A 19,271-nucleotide genomic window follows, 5' to 3' on the forward strand; every position below is an offset into this window, starting at 1 on the left:
TATGTTTTGTTTTTCTGATTTAATAAAATATATGTTTCTTTACAAATGTAACTGAATCATCTGTGCAGTGTTCTTATTCAATTATTAAGATGATTTAAATATCTGCTGACGCAGTTCTCAGCAATATGATTCTTATTGCTAAATATGGTTTTGTGATTTGGCCACTGACCAAAATGACAGGTCTAGGGTAGGACATCATTCAAGAAACAATGAAATGACAAAAGGGAAGAACAATGAGGGAGGAACTTGAAATGCCTTTGGAACTAGTAGATATTAGCCAGCTCTTGAGATACAACAAAATGGCTGTCGTTGTGTTATCAGGAGGGGGGATCTTTTCATCTTAATTTCTAGGTAGTTCATTAAAAAAAATCTTCATTAAATGTTCTTGCCTCTCCCCTGAGAAAAGCACCAAACAAGGCAGAAATTATTCTTTTAAGGTACCACCCAAATTATTGGTGCTTCCAAAGACCATACCAATAAAGAACTTAGAGATAATTAAACAATTAGATGTTGTTATAACTTAAAAAATAACACAAATGCTTCTAGAGTACAGTTATGCACTACATAATGATGTTTCAGTCAATGACAAAGCACACAAGCAACCTTGGTCCCATAAGATTATAATGGAGCTGAAAAATCCCTAAGGCCTAATGACATCATAGCCATCATAAGATTGCAGGGCAATGCGTCAGTCATGTGTTTGTGGTGATACCGGTGTAAACAAACATGCATTGGCAGTCATATAAGCATAACACATACAATTACATCCAGTACATAATACTTCATAATGATAATAAATTACTGTATTACTGGTTTATGTATATACCATATTATACTTCTTAAAATCATTTTAGATTGTATTCTTGCTAATTAAAAAAAAAAGTTTTCTGTAAAACAGCATACCCTGTTATGCCAGCAGCAGCCTCATACATCTTGTGTTAACCACCTCTCTTGATTGTATCATTTTCTCTTGCACTTAATTTAATCTTGTGTTGTTTTATACAGTAACATGCTGTACAGTTTGTAGCCTAGGAGCAATAGGCTACACCATGTAGCTTACGTGTGTAGTAGGCTATACCATCTAGGTTTGCTAAGTGCCCTCTAAGATATTCACAGTGACAAAATCACCTAATGACACATTTCTCAGGACACATCCCTGTCATTAATTGGCCCATGACTGTATTTCCTTCCTGTGTCTCAGTATTAAATGCATTACATAGCTTACTTTTAAAAATATCCTCATCTATACTATGAGACTGGTACTTCTACTATGCACCATTCATAAAGGAGGAAAACACAGGTTGGAGAATTTTCAGCACTCCCTTGAGGTTACATGACTAATAAGTGACAAAGCCAGAACAAGAACCTACGACTATCTAATGCTGACCCCTGTGATGATGCATACATTTTTGGGTACAAGCTGAGTAAAACCATTTTAAAAAATAAAAATTGGCCTTCATAATTTTTTTAAAGTCCTAAAACTATCTATAGAAAATCACTCCCCTAAAACCACTAAGCTATTAAAAAATGTATTAAAAAAGTAGAACATATGAAATTTTTCAGAATACTGGGTGAGAGTGGAGGAGTGGCGTCTGCCAGATTTGTGCACAGCAACTGGTTCCTTCCAGCTCCCCTAAACCGGCCTCAGCCCTCTCACTGGCTGTCAAAAATGGTGAAAGAAACCACTTACTATGTTTTGGGAGTCAAACCCAATGCCACCTAGGAAGAATTGGAAAAAAGTTTACAGAAAAATGGCTTTGAGGTATCACCCCAATAAGAATCCAAATGAAGGAGAAAAATTTAGACAGATTTCTCTCTGATGCAAAGTAAAGGGAATTATACAACAATAGAGGAGAACAGGCAATTAAAGAAGGTGGAGCAGGTGGTGGTTCTGGCTTCCCCATGGACATCTTTGTTATGTGTTTTTGGAGGAGGAGGAAGGATGTAGAGAGAAAGAAGAGGTAAAAATGTTTTTAGAGCACTCAGTAACCTTAGAAGGTTTATATAACGGTGCAACAAGGAAACTAGCTCTGCAAAAGGATGAGATTTGTGACAAATGTTAACGCCAAGATGGTCAGAAAAGAGCAGTGGAATGCTGCCCCAATTGCCAAGGTACTGGGATGCAAAGAGGAATTCAGCAGGTAGGACCTGGAATGGTTCAGCAAATTCAGCCTGTGTGCATGGAGTGTCAAGGCCACGGGGAAAGGCTCAGTCCTGAAGACAGATGTGGAATCTGCAATGGAAGAAAGGTAGTTCAAGAGAAGGAGATTCTAGAAGTTCATATTGACAAAGGCATGAAAGATGGCCAGAAGATAACATTCCATGATGAAGGAGACCAAGAGCCAGGACTGGAGCCCGGAGATATTATCATCGTTTTAGATCAGAAAGACCATGCTGTTTTCATTCCTGAGCATGGATATACAGCTGGTTGAAGCATTGTGTGGCTTCCAAAACCTCATACCGACTCTTGACAAGTGAACGATATTCATCACCTCTCATCCAGGTCAGATGGTCAAGCATGAAAATATCAAATGTGAGTGCAATGAAGGCATGCCAATTTATCATAGACCATATGAAAAGGTCACCTAATCATTGAATTTAAGGTAAACTTTCTGAAATAGCTTTCTTTCTGTTTGCTTGAAAAACTCCTATACGAAAGGAAGGGAGTAGAAGACTGATGAAATGGACCAGGTAGAGCTGGTGGACTTTGATCCAAATCAAGAAAGACAGCACCATTATAACAGGGAAGCTTATGAGGGTGATGAGCATCATACTAGGGGTGGTGTTCAGTGTCAGACCTCTTAATGGGGCCAATGGGGCCAGAGAGTAATACTCACTGATGGCATTTTATATACAGTAGTGAGTGAGTGAAGGACAATAATCATAATATGCTCACTACTTTCTGTTGTTTTTGTTTTAATATTCAACCAGAGTAGTATTTTAAAAGTTAAATGAAGAATTCAAATATAAAAAATATTGGAATATAGATTCTAGAACAGACTGTACAAATGGTAAATAAAATTAGATGCCAAAATATTGTATTTTTTCATCTTTCATTTACAATTGTTGAAATTATAATCAGTAGTTAAATATATTAATACTTATATATACTGCAACTGTTACATATTTAATACCTATTTTTAATGTCTTTGTATATCAGAAAATATTCAGCTTTTGATTTGGGGAGTAAACTGTCAAACTGACAGCTCTCTACCTTACTTGACTACCAACTCTTTTTAAAAATTGGAACTTTGAAAAAAGAATGACACCCTTGAAAAGTTAGGCATAAAGGTATTATATTGTTTCATGACTTATATTTATTACCATTGCTTTACTGCCTGTAGCTGCTGTTACAATGTACTGATTTATTAGGCTACAGTTAGAACACAATTGCTTCTTTCCACATTATAAATTTAGTCTAACATTATATTTAAATTAAGAACATGCATATTTCTTAGTCTTAGCATTTAAACACAAGAGAAAAAAATTCTAAAGAGTATGTTCTACGTTAGACTAGTTTGATAGATTTTAATTAATAAATACTAATAGGTCAAGGTGATTTGAGAGAAAATAAAGAATTTAAAACATATTGTAGAAAGCAAAGGATCTACTTTGGGTTATCAAAAATAAGAAAATCTTGGTTATTTCTTTACGGCTCTTTGAGACTGCATATTTTCATCTCATATTTTTAATTAAAACCTTGAATTGAAACGTTGGCGATATGAGCGCAGAGCGCTGGCAAAAAGAAAAGTCAAAGCCTAAGGCATATTTTGGATCAGATTATTAATAGTTACGTTACTATATAAATCATATTGTAATATACTTTATCGATGCACACACACATATATTTTGAAGACAAAGATAGGAAACATGTTTTTTCTTATTAAATGTTATATTAAGTATGTAGATAATGATTTTCTGTCACATCAAGTAACTAATGTATAGAAGGCAAGAAAAGTTTGGGACAACTGAGCAATAGTCAACAGGAAAAACTGAAATTTAAGTAGTAAAGAGAGCAGGTAAAAATAGTCATTTTTGAGGATCAGAGATAGGTATCAAAACTGAGGGCACATAGTCAAGAGTTCAAAACTGGTGGAAGATATTATTAGAGATCATAGAATTGGGGAACTAGAGAGGGAAAGATGGCAGAAACCACTGGGGCAAATCCGTTGGAAAAGAATCCGTAGCTATCCCCTGATAGGTCAGCATGGGATTTACATAGGTAGAGGTGACTGAAAGATTAGAGCCAGGAGAAGATGAACACCACCAGTAATTTTAGACTAGAAGATGGAGTGAGCAGAAGTGGGGAGTGGGTGGAAAGAGAAAAATAACTTGTAGATGCAGCGATCCTTCTGGGATGGGTGACATTTGATGGGTGATGCTTGAAGAGTCTTTTTAGGGAGACAGGGTTAATAAAGAACATATTTGGCAGATGAAAGGGATGGATGTGTAAGAGAGTGATGTACTTTCTGCATGCATATAGAGCAACAGCTTAGCCTGGCTAAGCAAAGGTTGAAGGTTAAGGAATATTGGGCTATAAGGTTAAAAACATGGTTTGTAACTAAATTGTTCCACAATTCTTTCTACAAACACGTTTTTAAGTGTATCATTAATAAGTGTATAATTTAATGGAGTGCTATGCTTGACATGAGGACAAACTAATTTAGTAATGGTATTGAATCAGTGGTTTTCCCATTTTACTCAAATTACATTAGGCAGCTCAAATTGGATGCTTACATTTCCTCTCCAAATTGACACTTTAGCAAAGCATAGAATTAGACATTACTTAGTGTCATGGCTTGAATCATTTAATATAACTTTCCCTCACATTTTGAAATTATTTTATCGCCCTATCTTTTCTTTAAGATTTGGAGACACTGAAGAAATCTAGACGTTTATCAATTTCAGATCATTAATTAATTTTGCACATAAGGAAAGTGGATTTAAAAGAGGGAAAGTAAGTAAACTGCCCAAATAACAGAGCTAATTAATAAAAGAGGCAACAAAACACCAAACAGGTCTGTAGAGTTTCAGCCTGGCACTCCCTCCTGGATGGGTATTAGGAGAAAGAAAGAGAATGATAAATAAACCTACAATTCCTGTCTTTAGACAAGCTTTGGACGAATTGTTTGAGAAGCAGAGGACAGACCGTGAGTGTGACACTGTGATAGATATCTCGCCTATTTCATGGAGCTTCCAGATCTAATGAGGTTCCTAATTGTTTCTCTTTTGAAACAAGTGACTAAAATGGGGACCTGGCAGGCAGTCAATGTGTGTTCTGAGAAGGGTTATTAATGGTCTGGATCCCAACGGCCAATGTCCGGTTTGTGAGAATAGCCGACATGTGCCCTGAAACGGGGAGAACTGAATGAGCTGAGAGAACCGGTGCCTCCACTTACTTCTTTGAAACTGGCTTCCCAGTGTGTGCGTCAGTCTTCAATGGGCCACATGGCTAGGTAGGGAGGTTTTACTTTCTACAAAGTGTTTCCCCTACTTAGACATCCCCGCTAGCTTTGGAAAACTATCTACTAGCCCTGTGAACCTCACACTTCTTCATTTATTATTCATATTTCTTTAGGCTTATTTAGACTTTTTTGATTACCAAGAGGGCTAATTCACATAAAGGAACTTGTGCATTTGAAAAAAAAAATAATAAAGATGTATTTTATGTCTACTTAAAGTACTATAGAATACTGGGAATTAAGAGTTATGCTTTTCAACATTATAAAACATGGGACATGATATATTCTTACCTATTAACCATACTACTTATAATTGACAAATTTGTATAGGAGGAATCCATGAGGGACAATATTAAATATTTATTATAAAAATCTGAAATTCATTTTGAGATTTTTTTAAAGCCCACTGATATAAATAAATATTTTATATTTTAAGTGGATTCTCATTGGCAACGTGTATCTTTCATCAATATCTCCAGAGTGACAGGTTGCTAGGCACTGCGATGTTTATAGGCTGTGGGAAACCTGGGTATTTCTTCAGAAGCACTTGGGAGCAGAGGGACAAATGTATCATGGTGCTAAGGCTTTGCCAAGGCTCCTTCAATATGCTTGAAAGATCAAGCAAGAGAGACATGTTTTTTAAAAGAGTAAGCCAATACACTTTGGCATTTGAGATAGGGTCTGAAGAACAAACAGGTTTCTAAATAAAGTGAGGAATTCAGTGAGATTAGAAACGCAGTTAATCTTTTAATGTAGCTGATTAAGCAAAGACCTTTCCCCACCTTATATTTTCCAGAACAATGAATTCCAATAAGCCTATTATGCTAAGTTAAGATTCTGTAGTGCATCTTTTCTTCTCACCCAATCACACATTGCTTCTCACCTGAGCCAATGGCTTCTCATGGCACAGCTTAAATTTAGACTCTTCAGTGCTAATTAGTACCTAGCTTAGTACCAGGACACTAGGCAGATTTCGGGAAAAGGGTGTTATGCCTTCACATTCATTCTCTTGCTGAAATTGGATTTTCCTTTTAGCAAATCAATGGAATAGCTTTTGTGGTAAAACTTCTTTTCTATTCTATGCCACAGAAAGTTAAAGATAAAATATTATTTCATAGGTGCTGCTTTAGGACAGCGGGTGATTGACATAGAACTGCAACACTAACCTGCTGTGTGTGTGTGTGTGTGTGTGTGTGTGTGTGTGTGTGTATTCATTACTTTTGCATATTACACTTGTTTTGGGTTCAAATAATACATAATTCGGGTGGTATCATCACCCAAAGTAAGGTATAATGACCATTATTTTAGAGCACGGGTCAGCAAACTTTTGAGACGGAAGAGCCGCCAGGAGTCAGCAAACTGTGGCTCACGAGCCACATGCGGCCCTTTGGGTACATACATGTGGCCCTGAAGTAAAATTGAAAATGAAAATAAAACCATCATAGTTTCATTTATAAAATTTTTAAAGGATATTATTCACATAATGGTAATTACGTAAAAATATATTTATGGCTTTCGAGTAATTTTTAAATTGTTTTGAGGGACAGGATTAGCTCTTCCAGGGGTCTGCAAACTTTTGAGATGGAATATACCCAAAGAGCCGCATGTGGTTCATGAGCTGCAGTTTGCCGACACCTGTTTTAGAGTCTTTGAAAAGGTTGCTTCCATGAAAATCATTTCTTTGTCAGAAGTTAAATATATTCGAGCAGTGACATGGAAGACATGGCAGGTGGTGATCCCCAAAATGATTCATCTCTTTGGCAGGAGACATGGTCAGAGTCTGTCTCTTTGAAATGATTATGCCACCTGTTTAATAAACTTATCTGAATGAAAAAATATTAAAGCGTTTTGTAGCTATATATTGATTGGTTCACCACAAGGCTCTACTCTATTAAAGTAAAAGCTGCATTTGTGTAAGTAGTTTAATAAATTGCCAGTGGGAGGCACAGTTGTAAATTCCTGCTATATTATAAAGGAATCAAGAGACTTAATCCCTAACATGACCTACAGGAGTTTCACTTCTGCCTATATTGTCACAAAACAAAGAAAAAAATTTTTTTAAACAAAATCCAGAACGGACTTGAATGCAAATAAAAAGGCCTTAATTTCCTATTTGTAAATGGAATAAAAGAGTAATAAGCATATAAGTCAAACCCAGAAATCATCCGTAGACTGTGTCTGGGCCTTTATTGTATAGAATACTTATCAACCAGTTAATAGAGTGATCTCTCTTCTTACACTTGTTACTATCAGAAACACAGCAGTTCTTTCTAACAGTATTTTTTTTTTTAACCACACATGATTTCTTGCCAGTGTGCCAGGAACCCAGAAGCAAGATGTCTGGCCAAGGTTAATAGCTAGTTTAAGGTCTCTGGGAAGAATATTTCATGGAGGTTTTACAACCACAGACATTTTCTATAACCTCATCTGCTTGAAACACTGCTAAAGACCAACTATTGGAAAGTGCAATTCATTTCCATTTGCCTTCCACGTGCTTGGTACTGCTAATGCAAAGGGAAACATGCAAGCATAAATAAAAGATAAAACACGAGAGAAACTGGAGGCAGAGAGAAAAGTGGGGTGAGGCTTAAGATGTGAAATACTCAAAGTGTGAGGAAAAAGAAAGGCAGAATATACGTTTATATCTCAGGAAGAAAAATTGGGCCTAAAAGTCCAGAGTGCTTTATAACTGCTGTTCATAGGGTGATGAAGTAAGTCTTAGAGTGGCTTCAAGTCTTCACTTGAAATTTATGTAGCATTGCCTCAAAACCCCAAATTGAAATAACCAGAGAAGTCCAGGCCTCTCCAAATTGTCTACTTATTCATCGGGCTTAAGCTCTGATACTAACTGGTGTCTCACTTCATTTATATTTACCTGGAAGGAAGAAAGGAAGGCAGAGAGGGAGGGAGGGAAGAAGAAATGGAGGGAGGAAGGCCAGGAGTCTGATTAGAGAAGTGCCGTGATCTACAGATCATTCAGGAAAGAAAACTTACACTGTGATATGTGGTCAGCAACCTAAGGAAGTATCAGAGAGGACTGTATGCCTATTGGGGGACGAGCATAACTGTCAAAGGAAAACAGAGAGAGGCTCTGAGGTGCAGAGCATCTGTTCCTGTGCTCTATTCTTGGTGTGTTAGAGGATTACATGTGGCAGGTGAGAGAAAGAGACAAGGACATTGTAAACAATTTTGGTCTAAGCAAACGGCAAATCAAAGTTGCTGTTTATTGAGATGGTGAAGACCAAGAGACAGACTACTTTATGAGGAAGGGGGGAATCAAAGCCAAGAAGCCAGTTTTGTGCATCTTACATGTGAAATTTTGAATACCGCTTAGATAGCCAAGGGTATTATAGAAGTTGATGTCTTGAGTTTTAGGTAGAAGACCAATGTGTTGATTTGCATTTAGTTCTCAGGAATAGATGGTATGTAAAATCATGGTACATAAGAGATTGTGTTTCAGATGCGTTTCCTAGAGCAGGAATCCAAGTTTGAGCCCCTGGTCCTCTCTGATATAGAAAGCTGAGAAAAGTGAGGCCAATAAAGTATTAATAATAGGAGAGTTAAGAAGGAGTGATATCCTAGAGGATATATGAAGAAAGTGTGTAACAAATAAAGTGCAAAAATGCTGTTTGGTACGTAGAGTAGGGAGGCTAAAAGTTACCACTGGATTTGGCAGTGGAAAAATGGGTGACCTGGATAAGAGAAGTATCAGGGGAAGGTAAATCTGATTGCATTTGGTTAGAAAGTAGGAGGTAAAACCAAGCCGAGAAACCTTGACTACGCCTATATTACATGTTTCTGTAAAGGAAATAACAAAATTAGGGAATGCCTGGAGAAGTCTTCTATGGTAATTGGAGGATATGTAAAATGCTTACTCCACACACTGGAAAAATGAAGGAAATCAATTAATTAATGTCAAGAAAGGTGGGGGAGTGTCTAATGACTAGGCAAATATCATAGAGCTGAATGTAGCACTCTTGGATCCCTGGAAGTCAGCAGTCATGAATTTGAATTTAGATCAATCAGCAGGTATATGTACATTCTTTCAACCATGTTAGACTTTCTAGTCTTCAGGAGCATAAAAAAGTTGTATTAAATAATGGAATTTGAGATTTGTTTTCACGCTATCCTAAATTAGACATGGAGAAGTGATCCCAGTGGGGGAAAAAGTCTAATAAAAGCTAGATTGTCATTGTTTAGTGGAATTTCCTGAAGATTGCAAAGTGGCGAGAATTCTTAAAGGTGAACTTGGAAGGATACTGTTATGACAAAGAATAAACACTCCACCTACAGTCAGATTTATTTTTTATGATTTGTACCCTTTATCCTCTACGTTTCTTTGGAAGTTGTTTTCTGTTTATGTGTTGGAAGAATATTGACAACAGAATGGAAACATTTGGCTGATTAAATTTTGTATAAAATCTGCTCTGAGTAAGCCATGTTTGACATCCATAGTAAAATCAAATACAGACAGAAAGAGAGACAGAGAGAGAGAGAAAAAAAAATGTATACACATTTTAAGAAAGAAAAAAAAAACTGTATTAAAATTGCAACACTCAGTATGTACTGATAACAAAAGATGAATACAAGTTTGACTTCTGAAATTACAAGAGGTGCTCAAAGTGGTTACCATCAGCGTCCAGACACTTTTGATTATGGCGAACTACTGTGAGCATAGATAATATCTCTTAAAATGTGTATACTTTTTTTGGCACACTCTGTGTGTGTGTGTGTGTGTGTGTGTGTGTGTGTGTGTGTGTGTAAAATTTTTATAATTTTTTTCCTTCACAGTCTAAGATTTTGCTGGCAAAGGTCTTAGTCCTCATGACCTTAGATGCTGTGGCTATGGAGAGAATTATTTCTAAACATTTCAGAATTTGTTTTCTTATCTAGATTTTTGTGTTTATAAACCCAACACTCCTGCTTCCAATAAAACTTCCAGATATAATTCATGTAGAATACCTGTTGTCTCCCTGCTCATATATTCATTCTGGAATCATTTATTCTGAAACTCTTTATTTTTCCCTCTATGAACTTTTACATTCATACGTGCATTTCCCACTTTAAAAGGGAGGGAGACCCCTGTGACTAACCATGTGTAACATGACAAATGTAGAAATAAATAGTCCTCTCTCTCCTTTCCCTTCTGTATTCATGGCAGACAAAAATACATTCCTGTGTATATAGAATGTTGTGGGGCAAAATGATTCAGTGCTGCCCTTCAGTTTAAATCCCACAAAATACCACTTTCTATCACCTCCTACTCTTCCTCATGACCAAGCCTCTCCAGAATGCTTGACCATCTGGGGCTTCCAGCTCACGGAAAACACTACCCGTTACTTATAGGACAATGTTTTCTGGGGGGGAGGGGGGGATGTTTGTTTGTTTCTTATTTGTTTTTTGTTTTAATAATTCACTAACAATTTGCCTTTTATTCATATCTGCATCTTTAAAACATACAGATAATTGGGTTTCATAATCTATGAATCAATTTAAATACAAGTTTTGGAATAGTTTAAATTTTTAACAAAAACCCCAGATTTGGGGGGAAATATGAAGATTTGAAGGAGAAAATGTTTATCCACAAACAAAATCTAACCCTTTTGAATGATGGCTAAAAGCTGGTAGCAAGTTTAACAGGAACAATAGTTTATAAAAAATGGCCTTTGTTTAAATTTTTGGTTCTCTTCTCTGTCACCTATTCATTCAGGTTTTGACTCTTGATGTAATACTTCCCACCTCTATTATTGTTGGATAATGTTTGCATTTTCAAGGTTTGAATAGGTAATAAATGTTCACAAATTTCAAACATCAAAACTATTAAAAGGTGCATAGTGGAAAGTTCCCTTCTTCTATGGACTAAATGTTCGTATCTCCCCAAATTCATATGTTGAAGTCCTAATCCCCATGCAGTGGTATTTGAAAGTGGGGCCTTTGGGAGGTAATTGGGTTAGGATGAGGTCGTGGGGTGGAGCCCCCATGATGGAATCTATGTCTTTATTAGAGTAAGAAGAGACCATATATCTCTCAGCCATGGGAGGATACAATGAAAAGCAGGCTTTCTGCAAACCAGGAAGGTGCCTTCGCCACACACCAGAATTGCTAAAGCCCTGACCTTATACTTCTCAGCTTCCAGAATTGTCAGAAATAAATTTTGTTGTTCAAACCACCCAGTCTTGGGTATTCTGTCTTAACAGCCCAAGCTGACTAAGATACCATTCCAGCCTTGATCGCAATCCACTTGTTTAACACCTTCACCCAACAGGTCAACCAATATTATTATTTACTTTTTTCTTTCTGTCAGTGATCTTTTTTTTCTGTGTGTGTATCAGGAAATCTCTTACATTACTTAACTAGAATTAACCTTATGCTATTAGAAATAAATACATAATCAAAAGACGTGCACAAAAGCTACTTTGTATATGAGCTTGTGTATATGAACAAGGAGCTCCAGAAGAACTGCTGTCTCAAAGATGTACCCATATTAAATTTCTCTCGAAATTGTAGAGTCACCCTCCATTGTCGTTATACCACTTTACACTATCACAATGATGTATGAGAATGTCAGCCCCACTCCCCCAACCACCCACCCCTTGAAGGCATCCCTGTTGCACAACTGGAGTTACATAATGGACAGCCATTTATATGCTATAAGAGGAGTCAGCATCCTGAAAGAGAGCAGTCCATCAGTTCTCAATTTTACCAATATTGTAGGTTATTAAGCTTTTAGGTTTTTGACAGTCTGATGGATTAAAATGGAATAGTACTGTAGTTTCAATTTGTATTTCTCTTATGAATGAGATTCTGCATTTTTCCCCCTATGCTTCAAGTCACATTTCCTTTTCTATGACTAATTTCTTCTTATTTTTTACCTATTTTTCCTATTGGCTGGCTTACCTCCTTGTGGGTTTTCTTTGTATATTTGGGAGTACTTGAGTATGATATTCATCATGATATTTTCCCAGTTGGTCTTCATCTTTTGACTGTGTTTTTTCTTTTGTCATGTAGTAGCTTTGGACGTTCACATCATTAACATTATCAATCTTTTTATGGCTTCTGAATATTTGTGTCAAATGTATAAAGACTTAATCTCACAAGTTTATGAAAGAAATCTCCCATGTTTGTTTGTTTGTTTGTTTGTTTGTTTCCTCTGCTTTACAGTTTCTATATTTAAATCATTACCACATTTGGAATTCATCTTTGTGCAAGCATAAACCCAGTTTTTTGTTTGTTTGTTTTTTCGTGGGTTTTTTTGTTTGTTTTTGTTGTTTTTTTTGCCAAAATTCAACACAGTTGTTTCAAAGTACATTTGTTGAACAGTACATCTGTCTGCTTCAGGTTTACTTAAAGCCTTGTATTACAGTCATTGTCTAAACTTTTTGTACTATTGCATTAGTCTGTCTCTACACAGTTTCCATAATTTGAGTTTATATGATAAGTTAAATATTTTAGGAAAAAGACACTTACTGCTTTTATTTTCCAGAATTTTAATTTTTAAAAATTTGTGTTATTTTTTTCTCTTGATCAATAAAGTAAAATCATAGTTAAAATCATGTCATAATGATATGAAATATGAATATTTCTGAATGTCATATTTTATTTATTTGCTCCTTTGTTTACTTACTTTGCTTCAAGCTCTGGTAATACCTAGTCTAAAATGCTAAACAAATAGAAATGAAGAATTACACTAGAGAAGCAGGAGTTCACTAATCAGAAGGGAGAGAAACATTTTTATATCACACTTTAGTCCCAGGGTTAGAAGGCGGTAAGGGCGATAGAAGAGTACAGGTACATTTGGAAGGAAAGGTTCAGTTTCACATTAATGTGACCTGTGAGCCTTAAGTTTTTGGTATGGAACAATCACATTTACAAGATATGAACATTTTTAGAGCCATACAATGGGAAATATACACCATTATCAACATCATCAAAATGGTTTGTGGTGTATATGAAAGATATATTACCTACTAATAAAGTTTTTATAACTTAGAAAAGAAGACAAACATCTTAAAGTAAATATGGAATAGGATGGCAGCTAAAATGAAGTTGGAAAGTACAAATGTAAATGGTGTTTTGTGTTCTCTGAGATCACGTACTGGACATTATTTTGCTCTTCTAGCTTCTACTTCCACATCCTTGCCTCCATCTCCAAGAAAAACTTGAATGTTTCACAAGCTCTCACTAAATACTCACTGATTGGAATTTGGTTGAATAAAATTTACCGTTAGATATTTAGGCGGTTATTAATCATAGAGTTTCTTTTGTTTGTTTCTTTGTCAAGGTTGACAGGAACCAGATGTCACATTTAAATATAAATACTTTGAGAATAATTTAATAGAAGAACCACATATAAAGTGTATAAAGAAACCACAGAGAACATTACATGTCCACCCTAGGTGCAAATGACAAAAACGAAGAGCTGTCATCATGCCTTGAAAGACAGAATCATATTAAAACGGCCAGTTGAAAGGAAGAAACCACAGTTGGTAAACACAGCTAACCTGTGCATAATGGGAACCAAAGCAGTAAATGGCCAAACTTATTCCATAATCAGTCTCCTGCTGGGCTACCCCATTGGTTAAACCCAACTGGAAGTGAGAGGTTAAGGAAGCCTATTGATTGGTCCACAACTAATCCTGTAAAGCAGAGGGGAGAGTGAAGAAGAGTGAAAAAATAGATCTGGAGGAATAAACAAAATATATCCTGCACATCCTGTCATCCCTGACTCTGTTCTCAGATCAGGTAAATAAGAGCTAGAAACAACATGGGAACGTAAATACGTGAGGAAAGGACACTTTTACCACTATCAACTATGGCACAAAAGTTTTTTCTTCAGAAAAGCAAAAGCAGACAATAACTGCAGTGTCCTGAGTCATATATAATTTTCCTTAATGTTTGTAAGAAAGTGATTGGCAAAATAAAAGCATACTACATTTAAAAATGCATTTTCTTTACTTTTCCCCAAATGTGAAAAGATGCTTCATAACTCCATACTGTAGCAAAGGCCTATGAATTACTTATGACAATGTGGTTTAAGATGTTTGAGCAAGTGGAAATGAAATATTCAGAAGTTTGACAAAGATTTCACTGCAGAATTTTTTCTTTCAAAGTTTTTCTTTTCAAACCAATGGTTCACATCATACCTCTACTAGTCTGAAACAATCACAAACAGCAAAATAAAACTCCTTTTGGCCTTCTCCAACGCATTTCCACACACATAAGGCAGATAAAACGTGTAATTGAAAACAAACTTTGCAAAATATCTTCAAAACTTTCTCATATCTGATAGAAAAAATAATCCGTCCAATAGGAAAAAAAAAGCCTTATTATGGAAATGGAAAAATAAGCTAATAATATATTTGGTTATCTTTTTGGATACTGTGGTACATAAAAATTTCTTCTTTGAAGTTTGTTTTCTAGTCCCTAGAAAATGTTATGTAAATTGAACCAATTTTAAATGTCAACCTAGTGTTCAAATGTGCTTCCTGGAACAAAAAACAGAAGCATCTTCCCTGCAAAATACTGAAAATGTCCAAACATAAAAAATAATAACTAAAAAATATTGTGTGATTAATTTGCAAAATTAGGAGGCAGGGAGAAATACTAGAGAAACACAGATCTATTAAAATTAAAGTTCTATAGCTACTGGATTTCATTCTGGGAGCAAAGATAAAAAATCCAGGGGTCACACTTTTTCAGCATCACAGTTAACTTGGAACTATCAAGTGAGTCTATCTGAGCAACTCAACGGAATCTCTAAAATTGTTCAATACTAATTTTCAAGAAGGTAAAATCATAACTGTCATTCAAATGTAAAATGACAACCTGCCAAGGTTTTATTGAATTCATTAATGAATGAGGAAATCACCCAAATGTCAAAAGCAGTTCAAATGAAAATTTGAGTTACAGGGGTTTATCATTTCTACTAGACAAATTTCATTAGCATGGCCAAGAACAAGAATCATTAGCATTGCTATAGGTAGGGAACATTTGCACTGCAATCAGTTTTCTACAACTTGAATTTTATATCTTCAAAATCATCAAAGAGCCTGGCCATGCAGAGACATTCAAAGGGGTGCAGCTTTAAAAGATCAGCTAATTCCACAAGACACTGACAACATTCCCCAGAAAGGATAGTCAATAATGATTTTTGAAAACACATTTCCAAGCCATGGATGATTTTTCCTGAAAAGACATTATGATGAAGTCAAATCCATCTAATAGGGACTCAGTTGTTAAGTTAATCTTAAATGTATAGAATAAAAATCAGTTTTCCTATATTTTGGTGTTATTAAAATGATTAAAAGGATTCTGTATATTTATACTTCCAAAAATATTATCTCCCATAGCATCTATCAATATTGAACCTAAGAAGACATGCAAGTAGAACGTTTTTTGTCTTATGTACTTATATAAGATAGTGTTTTCTGGAAGGAACCAAAAGGAAAGGAGATATCACCCATCAGAGTGCAGCCTGGGTTCTGGTCCTCAGAGTCCAATTGCTTATTCAATACCCAACCTTTTCTTTTTGAATAAGTGAACTTCTGTATTGCTCCAAATGGGAATCTGCCAAGTTAATATGCTACCTTTTTTTTTTCTTTTTTTCAGCTGCTTTACAGATCAGGGTGGCCAAAGCAATGGAAATAAGATGACTGCTCAGGACCTCAACATGTCATCAACATGGGGCAGATGAACTGGGAAACATTTCCTTCTTCTAGCTCAGCATGTGGACATGGTGGTTGAATCAGAAACATGAAGGAGTTTGGGATATTAGTAATAATGATGGAGCAGCCTTACCGTCTTTAGACTATCTAAATTTTATGTGAGAAAAATAAATCTTTGCATTTTTTAAAGAAAAATTATGCTGACTCTATGTTTTTATCAGTTAAATGTAATTACTAACTGTCCCAAGCGCATATTTCTATATGGTACCCTAAGTCATCCACACTTAATCATTTTATCATCACATATCAACCACTTTTTGAATAGAAATTCTGCCTTATTTTAATGTGATGAATATTGGATGTAAAAGCTAAACAGATGGGTAGGGGAAATGACAGATATCTGGAACTGTTACCGAATATAACTTGGCTATGTTAAATTTGTAAATAAGTTTTCTCACTCTCTCAAGCATGTTGGCCAGTTTTCCTTTTGTCATTGATTTCACCCTTGGTCCAAAGCAAAATTCTATGTTCTACAGAGACATCATACAAGACTGAATTGGTAACCAAAAACTCTAAAATAAGCTCTTTTTTATCTGGTCCCCAGTTTGGCTTAATTTCTTCCCATTCTCCTCTCCCCACCCCACACCCCCCTTCTTCTTTTTTAAACTTTTAATGATGGGAAATTTCAAACATAGAGAAAATAGTATTAAAAAAACCCATCATATAATTATCCCACATCAACAAATATCAATATTGCTTTATTAATTCCCCACTCCTCTCCATCCCTTCTGAGCCATTTGAAGCAAATTCTATACGTCATTTTACCTCATCCATACATATTTTAGCATACATCTCTAAAATACAAAATTCTCTCTTTTTTTGTTAACTTAGCTACACTTTCAGGTTCCCACCTAACATTTTAAATAATAATTCTTTAATATCCCTTTGTCATTTTTTTTCTTACATCTTAGTTGTTTATACAACTAGGTTGTTCTTTCCTTCAGAGTTTCCCAGTCTGGATATTACTGATTAATTCCATTTGGTGTGGCTTCATATGTTCCTTCTCTTACAGTTTTTTTCCTGTAAATTGGTAGTTAGATCTAAAATTTTAATCAGATTTAGAGTTGATTTTTTGAAAGACTACTTCAAAGATGGTGGTTTAAATTATACCAGAAACTATATAATGTCTGGTTGTCTCTTTTTCTATGGTGTTAGCCCCGATGATTATTACATCATTTGGTCCATTCTTTCATTAGAAGTAGAAAAATAGTAATATTTTAATTTTACAATTCCATTTTAATTTTTGAGCTAGAATACATCTACAAAAAAAATGTCCCGTCATCAACATTTGGTAAATTTGAGGTAGCTCTCATAAAGGAAGGCAGGAAAAATGTTCAGTTCTTTCCCCTTATTTGTTTTCAAAACAATGATTACTTAGAAGAAGGATCAGCAAATATTCTAGCATTGTTCTTAACTAACAGAGCCTCATTTTTGTTCAGTATTCACATGCCGTGTGCCAAGTATAATTGAGCCCCAAATAAAATTGGTTTCTCTTAGTAAGAAAGGATATGAGAATGGAAATTGGGTAGTTAATAAATCCAGGCACACTTACTATGAATCATTGCTCTGCTTGTTTCTGGCCTAGCCATTTGTTCACGTGATTAATGATTATCCTTCTGGCTTCCCATTATAGCTATTAATTAATTTTTATTTTTCTTATTTTGCATTTGTAAATAAATTATGTGACACCCAAACCACATATCACCTACCTCTTCCCCCTGCCAACACACTCAAACACACCTACATACAAAATCTGTTTCTACTCATTATTACATTGAAATATCTAAAAACATTATTGTCATCTTATAATTGTTGTCTACAGTAGAAACAGAAACAAATGACTAAATGTACTTGTAAAAGTTCATTATACATTCTTTTACAGATAAAAATTACCTAAATTGTACTTTCTTTTACATGGCTATTAATAATGAAAGAAAACCACTTAACAGGAGAAGTTATGTGTCAAATACTTGGCTACACATCACAAAGCATGGATACAACATAATTCCTCTCTCAAGGGCTTGCAATATAATTTTGGAAATGGACAAGATTCAGAGTTTATAATCTCACTGGTGGCATTATTCACAATTATGTAAGCTTTTAAATGTAAAAGAAAAACATTCCCAGATTATAGGATCCTATAGAACATAGCATTTTGGAGTGATAGCTCTAAGGCTAGACCCTCTGGATTTAAAACTGGATTCATCGCTTTATAGATGTGTTACCATGGATGAATTATAATTATAGAATGGATATAATAGTCATGTATATAGTGAGCTATAAGAAGGATTAAATGTGTATATATTATATAAATCATATATATATATAAAACCTCTATAATAACTCTCATATCCTATATGCCATTTTCATAAATAGTTAATAAATCATAATAATTTTGCAATATTTATTGAGTATTTCTAACATGTCAGAAACCCTCTTTAGTGACATCATTAGACAGGACATCTGGCATATTACATAATATAATCAATAAATATAAGCAAAATTATTTTGTTTTATGAACTGTTTAAAAATGACATATATTGAATGAGAGTGATATTGATTCTTTCATGATTATAAAACTAATGAAATAAAATGGAACTTTTCTTTGACCTGTTAGATGAGATTTTAAAATGTGTGGTCAGATTCCTCCAATACCACTAACTAATTATAATATGCTTTTAGGTATATGAATTATTTATTGTTGAGACAGCATAGATTTTTAAGCAGGCATCTAATTGGCATAAAACATTTTACACAAATTAAACCTATAAGGAATGTTTCAAGAAAGTACTTTATGTGTAAGTACAATAAGCTTGTAGTAATATACTTTGTCACATATAAGTAATATGTCTTCTATTGAAGCCTGGGAAAATGTTTCAATGGCTATACTGGGGAAATAATAATATTTACAAACACACTAATTAATCCTTTTATCGAATTGCTTTTATGCTATATGAGGCATGGTAAACTAGATTTTACTTGTTCTCTGATATCTTAGAAATTACCAATAGAAATTGCTATCAATTTTATATGGATTGGGGGAGACATAACACACACCCTTTATTGCAGGTACCCTGTTATTGCT

The 19,271-nt window shown here is 34.9% G+C and overlaps 1 pseudogene; it reads left to right on the top strand.

Moving 5' to 3' along the window:
* Positions 1–1,669: 1,669 nt before the first annotated feature.
* On the top strand, positions 1,670–2,805 carry LOC109372941 (dnaJ homolog subfamily A member 1 pseudogene; annotated as a pseudogene).
* The last annotated feature ends 16,466 nt before the right edge of the window (positions 2,806–19,271 follow it).

This window comes from Hipposideros armiger, unplaced genomic scaffold (assembly GCF_001890085.2).
Source record: "Hipposideros armiger isolate ML-2016 unplaced genomic scaffold, ASM189008v1 scaffold_679, whole genome shotgun sequence".
NCBI lineage: Eukaryota > Metazoa > Chordata > Mammalia > Chiroptera > Hipposideridae > Hipposideros > Hipposideros armiger.